Genomic DNA, 13,920 nt, shown 5'->3' on the forward strand with positions numbered 1-13,920 from the left:
TGTCCTGTTGGAACAGCATGTTCCCTTGCCGGTCTAGGAATGGTAGAACGATGGGTTCGATGACGGTTTGGATGTACCGTGCACTATTCAGTGTCCCCTCGACGATCACCAGTGGTGTACGGCCAGTGTAGGAGATCGCTCCCCACACCATGATGCCGGGTGTTGGCCCTGTGTGCCTCGGTCGTATGCAGTCCTGATTGTGGCGCTCACCTGCACGGCGCCAAACACGCATACGACCATCATTGGCACCAAGGCAGAAGCGACTCTCATCGCTGAAGACGACACGTCTCCATTCGTCCCTCCATTCACGCCTGTCGCGACACCACTGGAGACGGGCTGCACGATGTTGGGGCGTGAGCGGAAGACGGCCTAACGGTGTGCGGGACCGTAACCCAGCTTCATGGAGACGGTTGCGAATGGTCCTCGCCGATACCCCAGGAGCAACAGTGTCCCTAATTTGCTGGGAAGTGGCGGTGCGGTCCCCTACGGCACTGCGTAGGATCCTACGGTCTTGGCGTGCATCCGTGCGTCGCTGCGGTCCGGTCCCAGGTCGACGGGCACGTGCACCTTCCGCCGACCACTGGCGACAACATCGATGTACTGTGGAGACCTCACGCCTCACGTGTTGAGCAATTCGGCGGTACGTCCACCCGGCCTCCCGCATGCCCACTATACGCCCTCGCTCAAAGTCCGTCAACTGCACATACGGTTCACGTCCACGCTGTCGCGGCATGCTACCAGTGTTAAAGACTGCGATGGAGCTCCGTATGCCACGGCAAACTGGCTGACACTGACGGCGGCGGTGCACAAATGCTGCGCAGCTAGCGCCATTCGACGGCCAACACCGCGGTTCCTGGTGTGTCCGCTGTGCCGTGCGTGTGATCATTGCTTGTACAGCCCTCTCGCAGTGTCCGGAGCAAGTATGGTGTGTCTGACACACCGGTGTCAATGTGTTCTTTTTTCCATTTCCAGGAGTGTATTTAAGATAATTTCTGTCACGACATTGAAAGCAACGACTTCTCAGCATCTAAATGAAATTCCACGTAATGCTGGTATCTTGCATGAAAGATACCTCAATGTCGAAAATACTGTAGAAAATAATTGTGTATATATATTTGGGCCGTCGAAGGCTGGAGGTTTAGCAAGATTAAACTAGCGACGACCTGTTAACAGATGTCCACGTCTTGTGGTATCGGAAGGAAAATGAAAAGAATAATATATGATCATCAGAAGAGACTTTGCACTTTGTGATGTACTTCTTGTCATCGTCTCTTTCCAGAGTGCTTCTTCTTATATATTAATTTTAAAAATTACTGTGCTTTTATAAAAACGTTACATAATCGACAACTCGGGCACCGAACAGGTGCTCTAACAAGCCGGTGAAGCGAAATTTTAACTGATGAGTTTCGGCTAACTTTCATACACTCCATTAACATGTGTCAATCAATGAGCAATAGGCCGGGCATTTCTGGTAAAACAGTGTTCGCTTTGCCGTTATTTAGTAATGACAGGTAATTTTCCGCCCGTGCCGTAATTAATTATCGGACTCGGTAATGGCAATGAAGAGAGACGAATTTTTGACAAGTACAATTATTCATGCTGTATGATGTATCTCAGAACAGTGTTTACAGCTGGTAATGGCTCGTCTGTCCCCGCAGTGGCTCATAGCAAGGTTTCCCCTAGTTTCATAGCATCGTATTTATTTGTAATATTTTAGTTAATTCACAATTACATTGTTTCAGCTTTTTCAACGATTAGCTGACGCGGGTGGCTTGAGAAGGAAGGAAGGAAAGTTAGAATCTAACGTCTCCTCGGCGACGCAGACAGTTAAGACACAGCATTAGGCGCTAATTTTCTCTTTTGTTTAATAGTCCTGCAGTAGTTTAGAAAATATATTTTTCACCTGGACTCTTGTTAACTGTACAGAGTGACAATTATTGAATCATATGAAAAATAACCTAAATTAGTTACAAAATTTCGGCGTGATCACACTCTATTCAACATTTAAACATAACTACACATGAAACTTCCTGGAAACTTAAAACTGTGTGCCGGACCGAGACTCGAACTCGTGACCTTTGCCTTTCGCGGGCAAGTGCTCTACCGACTGAGCTACCCAAGCACGATTCACGTCCCGTCCTCACAGCTTTACTTCTGCCAGTACCTCGTCTCCTAACTTCCAAACTTTACAGAAGCTCTCCTGCGAACCTTGCAGAACTAGCACTCCTGAAAGGAAGGAAGTTTCATATCAGCGCACACTCCGCTGTAGAGTGAAAATCTCATTCTAGAAACATCCCCCAGGCTGTGGCTAAGCCATGTCTCCGCAATATCCTTTCTTTCAGGAGTACTAGTTCTGCAAGGTTCGCAGGAGAGCTTCTGTAAAGTTTGGAAGGTAGGAGACGAGGTACTGGCAGAAATAAAGCTGTGAGGACGGGGCGTGAGTCGTGCTTGGGTAGCTCAGTCGGTAGAGCACTTGCCCGCGAAAGGCAAAGGTCCCGAGTTCGAGTCTCTTAGTACGATCTTTACCTTAGCTTGGCGATAGGGAAAGACAGCAATTTTAAGAGATTCATCACTTAACAGGAATCTTGAACTTGCAAGCTATAAAAAGTCAACAAAATCATGAAGAAAAGCAACCGAAATGCAGCTGTATGCAAAAAAAGAAAAGAAATAAAAAGGAACGAAAATTCTCTATGAGTGAAGACAGGATGATGACTTTTTGTTTAGTTTTTCTTGAACCTTTTTATTACAGTAAAGCTAAGGAAAAATGGACCCATTGTATAAAATGTAAGAAGGGGGCTCACGAATTTTTTACCCTTTGGCCATTCAACTTTTATACATAAGCTAAGGAAAAATGGATCCATTGTACAAAAGGCCGGCCGTTGTGGCCGAGCGGTTCTAGGCGCTTCAGTCCGGAACCACGCTGTTGCTACGGTCGCAGGTTCGAATCCTGCCTCGAGCATGGATGTGTGTGATGTCCTTAGCTTAGTTAGGTTTTAGTAGTTCTAAGTCCCATAGCGCTTAGAGCCATTGGAACCATTTGTACAAAATGTAAGAAGGGGGCTCGGGCATTGTGCACATCTTGGTCATACAATATATATCCAAATAGTGCTAGTCTAATGCAGGATATCTTAAATATTTACTTAAAATACTACTATAATATATAATATAGTATCTAAATTGGTCTTAAATATGTATTAGTGCTCTAAAAATATCATCAATTGATTTCTAAATCGTTGTTACAACTATTTTTAATAAATAATTTCTTTTCTCCCATCTAAATAACCCGTGACAACAGCCCCGATGTCTATGACAATGAACCCGGCAACCCGGTGCCGCAACTTCTTACAAAAATTTGCTTAGAAGTTTTTTTCTGGAATGTGGCTATAGCCTCCCATTTGTGAGGAAATATAGCCAAGACTACGTACTGAAAGATACACTAATTACAGACGGGGAAACTAAACATTTCCTCTTCAAACATTAAAAATCATAAATTGCGACAACCCGCCTCGGTATCCTATACTGTAGAAACATGGTGAAGGAGTGCTCATTAGTTTAGACTAATCGTGCAAAATTTTAGTCCTGATGCCCGCACAAGGATTTAAACACGTTCCTCCAGAATATTAAGAACCTCACACCGGGTTTCGAGGATTGCACGTCATTAGAACGAAAAACAAACAGTGTCATACATTACTTCTTAGAGTATGAGGGACAATATGACAGAACTTACATGAAACTTCCTGGCAGATGAAAACTGTGTGTCCGACCGAGACTCGAACTCGGGACCTTTGCCTTTCGCGGGCAAGTGCTCTACCAACTGAGCTACCGAAGCACGACTCACGCCCGGTACTCACAGCTTTACTTCTGCCAGTACCTCGTCTCCTACCTTCCAAACTTTACAGAAGCTCTCCTGCGAACCTTGCAGAACTAGCACTCCTGAAAGAAAGGATATTGCGGAGACATGACTTAGCCACAGCCTGGGGGATGTTTCCAGAATGAGATTTTCACTCTGCAGTGGAGTGTGCGCTGACATGAAACTTCCTGGCAGATTAAAACTGTGTGTCCGACCGAGACTCGAACTCGGGACCTTTGCCTTTCGCGGGCAAGTGCTCTACCAACTGAGCTACCGAAGCACGACTCACGTCCGGTACTCACAGTTTTACTTCTGCCAGTACCTCGTCTCCTACCTTCCAAACTTTACAGAAGCTCTCCTGCGAACCTTGCAGAACTAGCACTCCTGAAAGAAAGGATATTGCGGAGACATGGCTTAGCCACAGCCTGGGGGATGTTTCCAGAATGAGATTTTCACTCTGCAGCGGAGTGTGCGCTGATATGAAACTTCCTGGCAGATTAAAACTGTGTGCCCGACCGAGACTCGAACTCGGGACCTTTGCATTTCGCGGGCAAGTGCTCTACCAACTGAGCTACCGAAGCACGACTCACGCCCGGTACTCACAGCTTTACTTCTGCCAGTACCTCGTCTCCTACCTTCCAAACTTTACAGAAGCTCTCCTGCGAACCTTGCAGAACTAGCACTCCTGAAAGAAAGGATATTGCGGAGACATGGCTTAGTCACAGCCTGGGGGATGTTTCCAGAATCAGATTTTCACTCTGCAGCGGAGTGTGCGCTGATATGAAACTTCCTGGCAGATTAAAACTGTGTGCCCGACCGAGACTCGAACTCGGGACCTTTGCCTTTCGCAGGCAAGTGCTCTACCAACTGAGCTACCGAAGCACGACTCACGCCCGGTACTCACAGCTTTACTTCTGCCAGTACCTCGTCTCCTACCTTCCAAACTTTACAGAAGCTCTCCTGCGAACCTTGCAGAACTAGCACTCCTGAAAGAAAGGATATTGCGGAGACATGGCTTAGCCACATCCTGGGGGATGTTTCCAGAATCAGGTTTTCACTCTGCAGCGGAGTGTGCGCTGATATGAAACTTCCTGGCAGATTAAAACTGTGTGCCCGACCGAGACTCGAACTCGGGACCTTTGCCTTTCGCGGGCAAGTGCTCTACCAACTGAGCTACCGAAGCACGACTCACGCCCGGTACTCACAGCTTTACTTCTGCCAGTACCTCGTCTCCTACCTTCCAAACTGTACAGAAGCTCTCCTGCGAACCTTGCAGAACTAGCACTCCTGAAAGAAAGGATATTGCGGAGACATGGCTTAGCCACATCCTGGGGGATGTTTCCAGAATCAGGTTTTCACTCTGCAGCGGAGTGTGCGCTGATATGAAACTTCCTGGCAGATTAAAACTGTGTGCCCGACCGAGACTCGAACTCGGGACCTTCGCCTTTCGCGGGCAAGTGCTCTACCAACTGAGCTACCGAAGCACGACTCACGCCCGGTACTCACAGCTTTACTTCTGCCAGTACCTCGTCTCCTACCTTCCAAACTTTACAGAAGCTCTCCTGCGAACCTTGCAGAACTAGCACTCCTGAAAGAAAGGATATTGCGGAGATATGGCTTAGCCACAGCCGGGGGGATGTTTCCAGAATCAGATTTTCACTCTGCAGCGGAGTGTGCGCTGATATGAAACTTCCTGGCAGATTAAAACTGTGTGCCCGACCGAGACTCGAACTCGGGACCTTTGCCTTACGCGGGCAACAGCTCTACCAACTGAGCTACCGAAGCACGACTCACGTCCGGTACTCACAGCTTTACTTCTGCCAGTACCTCGTCTCCTACCTCCCAAACTTTACAGAAGCTCTCCTGCGAACCTTGCAGAACTAGCACTCCTGTAAGAAAGGATATTGCGGAGACATGGCTTAGCCACAGCCTGGGGGATGTTTCCAGAATGAGATTTTCACTCTGCAGCGGAGTGTGCGCTGATATGAAACTTCCTGGCAGATTAAAACTGTGTGCCCGACCGAGACTCGAACTCGGGACCTTTGCCTTTCGCGGGCAAGTGCTCTACCAACTGAGCTACCGAAGCACGACTCACGCCCGGTACTCACAGCTTTACTTCTGCCAGTACCTCGTCTCCTACCTTCCAAACTTTACAGAAGCTCTCCTGCGAACCTTGCAGAACTAGCACTCCTGAAAGAAAGGATATTGCGGAGACATGGCTTAGCCACAGCCTGGGGGATGTTTCCAGAATCAGATTTTCACTCTGCAGCGGAGTGTGCGCTGATATGAAACTTCCTGGCAGATTAAAACTGTGTGCCCGACCGAGACTCGAACTCGGGACCTTTGCCTTTCGCGGGCAAGTGCTCTACCAACTGAGCTACCAAAGCACGACTCACGCCCGGTACTCGCAGCTTTACTTCTGCCAGTACCTCGTCTCCTACCTTCCAAACTTTACAGAAGCTCTCCTGCGAACCTTGCAGAACTAGCACTCCTGAAAGAAAGGATATTGCGGAGACATGGCTTAGCCACATCCTGGGGGATGTTTCCAGAATGAGATTTTCACTCTGCAGCGGAGTGTGCGCTGATATGAAACTTCCTGGCAGATTAAAACTGTGTGCCGGACCGAGACTCGAACTCGGGACCTTTGCCTTTCGCGGGTAGGTGCTCTCCCGACTGAGCTACCCAAGCACGACTCACGCCCCGTCCTCAGAGCTTTACTTCTGCCAGTACCTCGTCTCCTACCTTCCAAACTTTCTGCAAGGTTCGCAGGAGAGCTTCTGTAAAGTTTGGAAGGTAGGAGACGAGGTACTGGCAGAAGTAAAGCTGTGAGTACCGGGCGTGAGTCGTGCTTCGTTAGCTCAGTTGGTAGAGCACTTGCCCGCGAAAGGCAAAGGTCCCGAGTTCGAGTCTCGGTCGGGCACACAGTTTTAATCTGCCAGGAAGTTTCATATCAGCGCACACTCCGCTGCAGAGTGAAAATCTCATTCTGGAGAACTTACATATCTGCTAGATATGATTGTCTCCAGGAAGAATCAATGTACTGCGTGGAATCCGTTAGTCGACTATTGTCGTGTATGTCATTATGAGGAAGTCCTTCCGTTCTACATATTTCTCTTGTCTTCGACCACTCTATGCTCTGTTACTGAGTAGTTCTTTTATAACGCCACGGATCGAGCATGTTATGAAGAAAGTAAGACGTAATGAGCATGAAATCCGACTAAAAAATGCGAACGTCGAGCTGGGAGATAGTGCGACGGAATTTTACTCACGTGTTTCTTATAAGTTTTACTTTGTTTTCGTTTCATAAATATTATCTACGTTACCTAAAATATGTAAAATTGTATGTATGTAGGTCTTGTAAAGTATATTTTCCGTTTTAGGGGTGATTTGCCCTGGGACGTAAGTATCTGTGTAAAACGAGTAATCGGACTGTAAGGAGAGAGTAATGGCGTGAATTGTTATGAGAATCGAACGTGCGAAAATGACTGAAGAACTAACAGTTAGTGAAAAGGGTATAGCAAGGAACGTGTAATTTCAAGTGATAAAAATTGTCTGCAAGCGATTATGAGCAGAGAGGAGTTGATGGGCGGGATATAAACGACAGAAGAATGAGGCAATTTACTGAGTCCGGTGAGGCACGTTAATTATCAAGCATAACATCTCCGAAGGTATAGCACATATAATTGCTTATGTGATTTTTCTGTTTAATAAAGGATAGCGCTTCTACAACCATACATGGGGAGCTGCAATCAAATGTGACTGAAAACCGGTGCTTATGAGTAAATTAAAAACATTAGTCTCATCTGGATATTCCTTGTATACTGCTCCAAATTTTCTTGTAATTTTCAGATAAGTTGTTTCATTGAAATAAGTTTCTCGCACAAGGGAGTCAGTAAGTATTTCAGTGTATACTCACAAAAATGGAAGAAAGATGGAACGTCATCTCAGCAAAATCAGTAAAAGCAACGATAACAGCATCAGACACCGTCTTCGTACAACACGAGTGTGAAGGTATAAAATTAAATGTCGTGTGGCTAGGGACTCCCGTCGGGTAGATCGTTCGCCTGGTGCAGGTCTTTCGATTTGACGCCACTTCGGCGACCTGCGCGTCGATGGGGATGAAATGATGATGATTAGGACAACACAACACCCAGTCCCTGAGCGGAGAAAATCTCCGACCCGGCCGGGAATCGAACCCGGGCCCTTTGGACTGACAGTCTGTCACGCTGACCACTCAGCTACCGGGGCGGACTGTGAAAGTATGATGAGGGGAGTGGTCATAAAGTCACGAACTTGAAGCAATCATCTACCATATTAGCTGCCCCAACATTAGCTTCTGGTGGAAGTGTTTTGATCAAAAATGCCAGCTTGCGTCATTTACAGGTGTACTATTCATTCTCATTACAGTCTAAACTTTTACGCGTGGAAGACTGACATTTCAATCGTAAGTGGGCTCATGCAAGTGATATTTTATTTTGTGTACATGAAGCGTGATTTCTCAGTTTACTTTCACTGCAGTAGTTTTATTTTTGTATTTGACCCTAGATTTCCTTTCAGTCCTACTAGAGTGGCCTCCTGGGTGAACCCTGTGAGAAGATACCAACTAAGCACAGTAAAATATGCTCTCAGCTTTCTCGGAAAGAGGAAATAGACCTAACATCAGTTTCGTCATCCCATATTAAGAAAAATACTGTATAACGAAATCAGAAAGATAAATAGTTTAGACAAGAAGAGAATAAAAGATTTCGAAATGTGGTACTACAGAGGAATGCTGAAGATCAGATGGGTAGATCACATAACTAATGAGGAGGTATTGAATAGAATTGGGGAGCAGAGGAGTTTGTGGCACAACTTGACACGAAGAAGGGATCGGTTGGTAGGACATGTTCTGAGGCATCAAGGGGTCACCAATTTAGTATTTGAGGGCAGTGTGGAGGCTAAAAATCGTAGCGGGAGACCAGTAGATGAATACACTAAGCAGATTCAGAAGGATGTGGGTTGAAGTAAGTACTGGGAGATGAAGAAGCTTGCACAGGATAGAGTAGCATGGAGAGCAGCATCAAACCAGTCTCAGGACTGAAGACCACAACGACAACAGCAACAACAAAAACAACGAAAGCAGCCTTTTCAAATCTCACACGTCTCTTCTTCGTTGTTCAAAATGTATAACAAAACGAAAGTTATGTTAACGAGGCGAATTACTACTTCAATTGCGCTGTATTACTCAATAAATTGCTGTAACTTTTTCAATATGAGACAACTGTTGAGCGCACATGACAGAAATTAAGGCCCAGAAGCAACAGCAAACAGCAGTCTTCAAATGTTTAGTGACTTTCCTTTCATATTTAATGAAACATCAGTTTAGAAGTAATCTCGCTGGCGAAAATATAATACTTGGGCAGTAATTACAATTGCTTGGTGTTTCTGTTGTGCATGTATTTAAAAAGCTAAAACAAGATTGGTTGAGAAGGTTTGTATCTATGGTTGATAATAACTGTCGCTATTCTTCCTCTTTACTGTGCGTTGATAAAATTTTTGTAGCTAGCATTAAACTTGCGGATGTGAAGTATTAGCAGAACTGTTGAAAGTTATGAAAATTCTATATGTATCGTTGTTGTGTGTTTGGATGTTTACATGTGTGTCTCAATTTTTCCACAGAAGTAATGTTAAGTAGAGGGAGAACGTAACTAAAGAAAGCTAAGGGAATCATCTAGAGCAGCACACTCAATTCTCTCAGCTAAACCTGTCGAGTGTTACAGCACTGTAACCTTGTCATGCTATGAGGAGTAAAACTGCTCCCAACGAATAGTCAGAAGCGCACGTTTCATCCTAGCACGCTTCTACGTTCACTGTCTTCTTCTTAAGAAACACTGTCAGAGCGCCTGGTGCCGACAATTCCTATATTACATTTTACGACTCTCTACTACCTTCCACCGCTGATGCTGCGAACTATACATCAACACTGCTGTCATCAATTCTCTCTGCTGAATTTCGCGGGCTCGTTCTCGGGATTCGGGAGAATGAAAAATGAAGTGCACCAGCTGTGGCTACAGCAATTCCGAACCGCGAATTACCGCAGGGATCGATAAGAAAAGGGCGCCATCAGTACCGACCCGCCTGCACCGCGCTGCGTTCACTTATGGCAAAGCGACAGTGGCAGTGGCGCCAGTAAGAAAGTCGGTGGCGCGTCCCCTGTTACTTAAAGGGGTTGGCCGCAAATATCGAAACGCAGCGAGACACGCATTTGAGAACGTAAATACAGACGCCAACCAAGCTTACAGGTTGTGATGTAGTATCTGACCACGAACGGCACCTACGCTGTGTCCTCAATACGCTGCAAGCATCAGCCGATAACTGATGTGTTTGGCGTTTCAGCAGGCACAGTGTCGAATATATATACCGCATTCAGGGAATGTGGAGCAAACATAATTCGCTGAGTAACAAAACAGACGAAAGTGTGTATTGAGCGATCGGGACGAACGCTCACTTAAGACGATTCTGACGAAAAGTAAGGCGACGACAGTTGCAAATGTCACTCGCGAAACCTGTCAGCGCCAAAACAATACGAAGGAAATTGCAGGGTGAGATGGAATTCGAAACCACTTGTCACTGATGCAAGTGTCCGTATCAGGAAAACGTGCTGCGGAAGCAATATAACCCGCGCTACGTAGCAATGGAAGGATATCATATGGTCGATTAGTACACTACTGGCCATTAAGATTGCTACACCAAGAAGAAATGCAGATGATAAACGGGTATTTATTGGACAGATATATTAACCTTTGATATATTAACCTAGAACTGACATGTGATTACATTTTCACGCAATTTGGGTGCATATTTCCTGAAAAATCAGTACCCAGAACAACCACCTCTGGCCGTAATAACGGTCTTGATACGCCTGGGCATTGAGTCAAACAGAGCTTGGATGGCGTGTACAGGTACAGCTTTCCATACAGCTTCAACACGATACCACAGTTCATCAAGAGTAGTGACTGGCGTATTGTGACGAGCCAGTTGCTCGGCCACCATTGACCAGACGTTTTCAGTTGGTGAGAGATCTGGAGAATGTGCTGGCCAGGGCAACAGTCGAACATTTTCTGTATCCAGAAAGGCCCGTACAGGACCTGCAACATGCGGTCGTGCATTATCCTGCTGAAATGTAGGGTTTCGCAGGGATCGAATGAAGGGCAGAGTCACGGGTCGTAACGCATCTGAAATGTAACATCCACTGTTCAAAGTGCCGTCAATGAGAACAAGAGGTTACCGAGACGTGTAACTAATGGCACCCCATACCATCACGCCGGGTGATACGCCAGTGTGGCGATGACGAATACGCGCTTCCAATGTGCGTTCACCGCGATGTCGCCAAACACGGATGCGGCCTTGGTGATGCTGTAAACAGAACCTGGATTCATCCGAAAAAATGTCGTTTTGCCATTCGTGCACCCAGGTTCGTGGCTGAGTACACCATCGCAGGCGCTCCTGTCTGTGATGCAGCGTCAAGGGTAACCGCAGCCATGGTCTTCGAGCTGATAGTCCATGCTGCTGCAAACGTCGTCGAACTGTTCGTGCAGATGGTTGTTGTCTTGCAAACGTTCCCATCTGTTGACTCAGGGATTGAGACGTGGCTGCAGCCATGCGGATAAGATGCCTGTCATCTCAACTGCTAGTGATACGAGGCCGTTGGGATCCAGTACGGCGTTCCGTATTACCCTCCTGAACCCACCGATTCAATATTCTGCTAACAGTCATTGGATCTCGACCAACGCGAGTAGCAATGTCGCGATACGATATACCGCAATCGCGATAGGCTACAATCCGACCATTATCAAAGTCGGAAACGTAATGGTACGCATTTCTCCTCCTTACACGAGGCATCACAACAACGTTTCACCACGCAACGCCGGTCAACTGCTGTTTGTGCATGAGAAATCGGTTGGAAACTTTCCTCATGTCAGCACGTTGTAGGTGTCGCCACCGGCGCCGACCTTGTGTGAATGCTCTGCAAAGCTAATCATTTGCATATCACAGCATCTTCTTCCTGTCGGTTAAATTTCGCGTCTGTAGCACGTCATCTTCGTGGTGTAACAATTTTAATGGCCAGTAGTGTATTTTATTTCACACTGTATCCAACTTCTGTCCCACTTTACGTCCCAAGAGTAAAACATGTCGGGGGTTAGGCTATGATTTGGGCACGCGTATCGTGGAACTCCACGTGCCCCTGGTTACTCTGCGAGGCCGCATTACTGCCAAGGGTAATGTGACAATTTTGGTTGACCAGGTCCATTACATGATGCAATGTTTGTTTCCCGATGGTGATCCTGCGTCCCAAAACAACAGGGGCTCTGTTCGCACAGCTGACATGTCGCATCTCCCCTGGACACCACAGTCACCAGATCTCAATATTATTAAGACTGCGTGATCGCTGACCACTTCTGTAGTGTCCTGCGGCCAAAGTAAAGAACTAACGATCAAGTTTGAACATACTTTATTGTAACTAAAACGCCTTCTTGGCGTGCACTAATTTCAAAAGGCAAGAACAACAAGAAGCACATCAATTCTTGTGGTGGCAAAAACCAAATAAGTGTAGAAGACAATGGAAAGAAAATAATAACCAAAACACTGCTCTATACAATTACAAAGATACAACATTCTACCGAAGGTTATGGCGAGTGCCTACCATGCTAGAGGCGGCGAATGTATTGGCTGGAGCTGTCCTACGTGTTGGGTACATACTGCCGGTCTGCTGGCGTGCTTACAACGCCGATTCGGTGGAGTGCTACACGTAGTAACATTAGTTCCAATAGGTGGATCTCTGTCACATGGCTTTTCACGAAGTATTTCGGTGTTTATGCGGAAAGTCTGCTTTTGTTTACATCCACTGGTGATGTTTCGATCTGAGCTCTTGAAAGGAGGTCGGCAGCCCACCTTGCTTGTCTGTTGTGCGGGTCCTTTAACTGATAAGGGGCCATTACTACAATCCCCATGGTCGTCACCTGAACTTGCCATTAGTTTGCAAGATGAATGGTGTAACATTCCCTTTAAAACTAGACAGGACCCGTATTTATCCATTCTGAGGCAACTGGAAGTTGATCTGAATGTCAACAGCTTTCGTACAACATATTAGTCACGCTAATATGTTGTGTTTTTGGTGTTTACATATTTCTGTCTGACTCTAACGCCGGCAGCGACCACTGTCTGAATACAGGTAACAAATCATTTGATAACTTCATAACACTGTCTCTTCCGTAATACTACATTCAATACTTAAATGAAGTGAAGTTCGAAGATATTAAATCTGTCTTAGATACACTCTACGTGGCCTCACATAAGCTATATGAGGGCAATGTAGCTCTCCTCGTGACATCGTTTTTTTTTTGTTTTTTTTTTTTGAAATTTTGAACATTTGATTAGCTGTGATCCAGTAAAGGTACACTATTTAATTACGGGACATATGTACAGCACTTCGGTTGCACAAAATTTTGTCAGTTGGCCACGGTTTCGATGGCACTAGGGCAATCTTCATCAGAATAAAAAGTTACGTGGAATACATGTAATCACACCATGGTTTCTAACGTCTGAGCAAATATGCTCTCACCAAACATGGCATTTTTGTTTGATGAGAACACTTTTCGTGGTCAGTTGACAAAATTTGGCGCAACCAAAGTGGCTGTACATATGTCCTGTAATAATAATTTTTTTTTTCGTTATACAGTCTACGTTTGCTAATTCGAACATCTATAAATCGAACTGTTAGTCAAGTTCCTTGAAAGAACCTCCATATGACGAAGAAATTCTGCTTGTTTTAGTCTATCGATAAATCAAAGCGAATGTCATGAGATGGCGCAACGCTTACAATACTGTTGTGTGCAGGAAAGTTGAAAAGATAGAAAATTATAGCAAAGTGCAGGAAGATCTACAGTGGATCTATATTTGGTACAGGGATTGACAGTCGACCCTCAAAATTAACAAAATTAAACATAGGCTACTGCACACAAGGAGGCGGAAAGTTCCGTTATTGTCAAAACAACTTTGGAAGTACTCACCACTATAAATATCTGGTAACA

At 45.7% G+C, this 13,920-nt stretch overlaps 1 protein-coding gene and 1 non-coding gene across 3 annotated transcripts in view; both read right to left on the reverse strand.

Annotated features, from left to right (window-relative positions):
• LOC124596204 (division abnormally delayed protein-like) overlaps positions 1-13,920 on the reverse strand; it is a 1,031,505-nt gene that overhangs the window by 364,341 nt on the left and 653,244 nt on the right. The gene's annotated exons all lie outside the window — the stretch shown is intronic.
• On the reverse strand, positions 5,562-5,636 carry Trnat-cgu. Its single transcript has one exon. It is a non-coding gene; the product is annotated as a tRNA-Thr (tRNA).

Source organism: Schistocerca americana, chromosome 2 (genome assembly GCF_021461395.2).
Source record: "Schistocerca americana isolate TAMUIC-IGC-003095 chromosome 2, iqSchAmer2.1, whole genome shotgun sequence".
Lineage (NCBI taxonomy): Eukaryota > Metazoa > Arthropoda > Insecta > Orthoptera > Acrididae > Schistocerca > Schistocerca americana.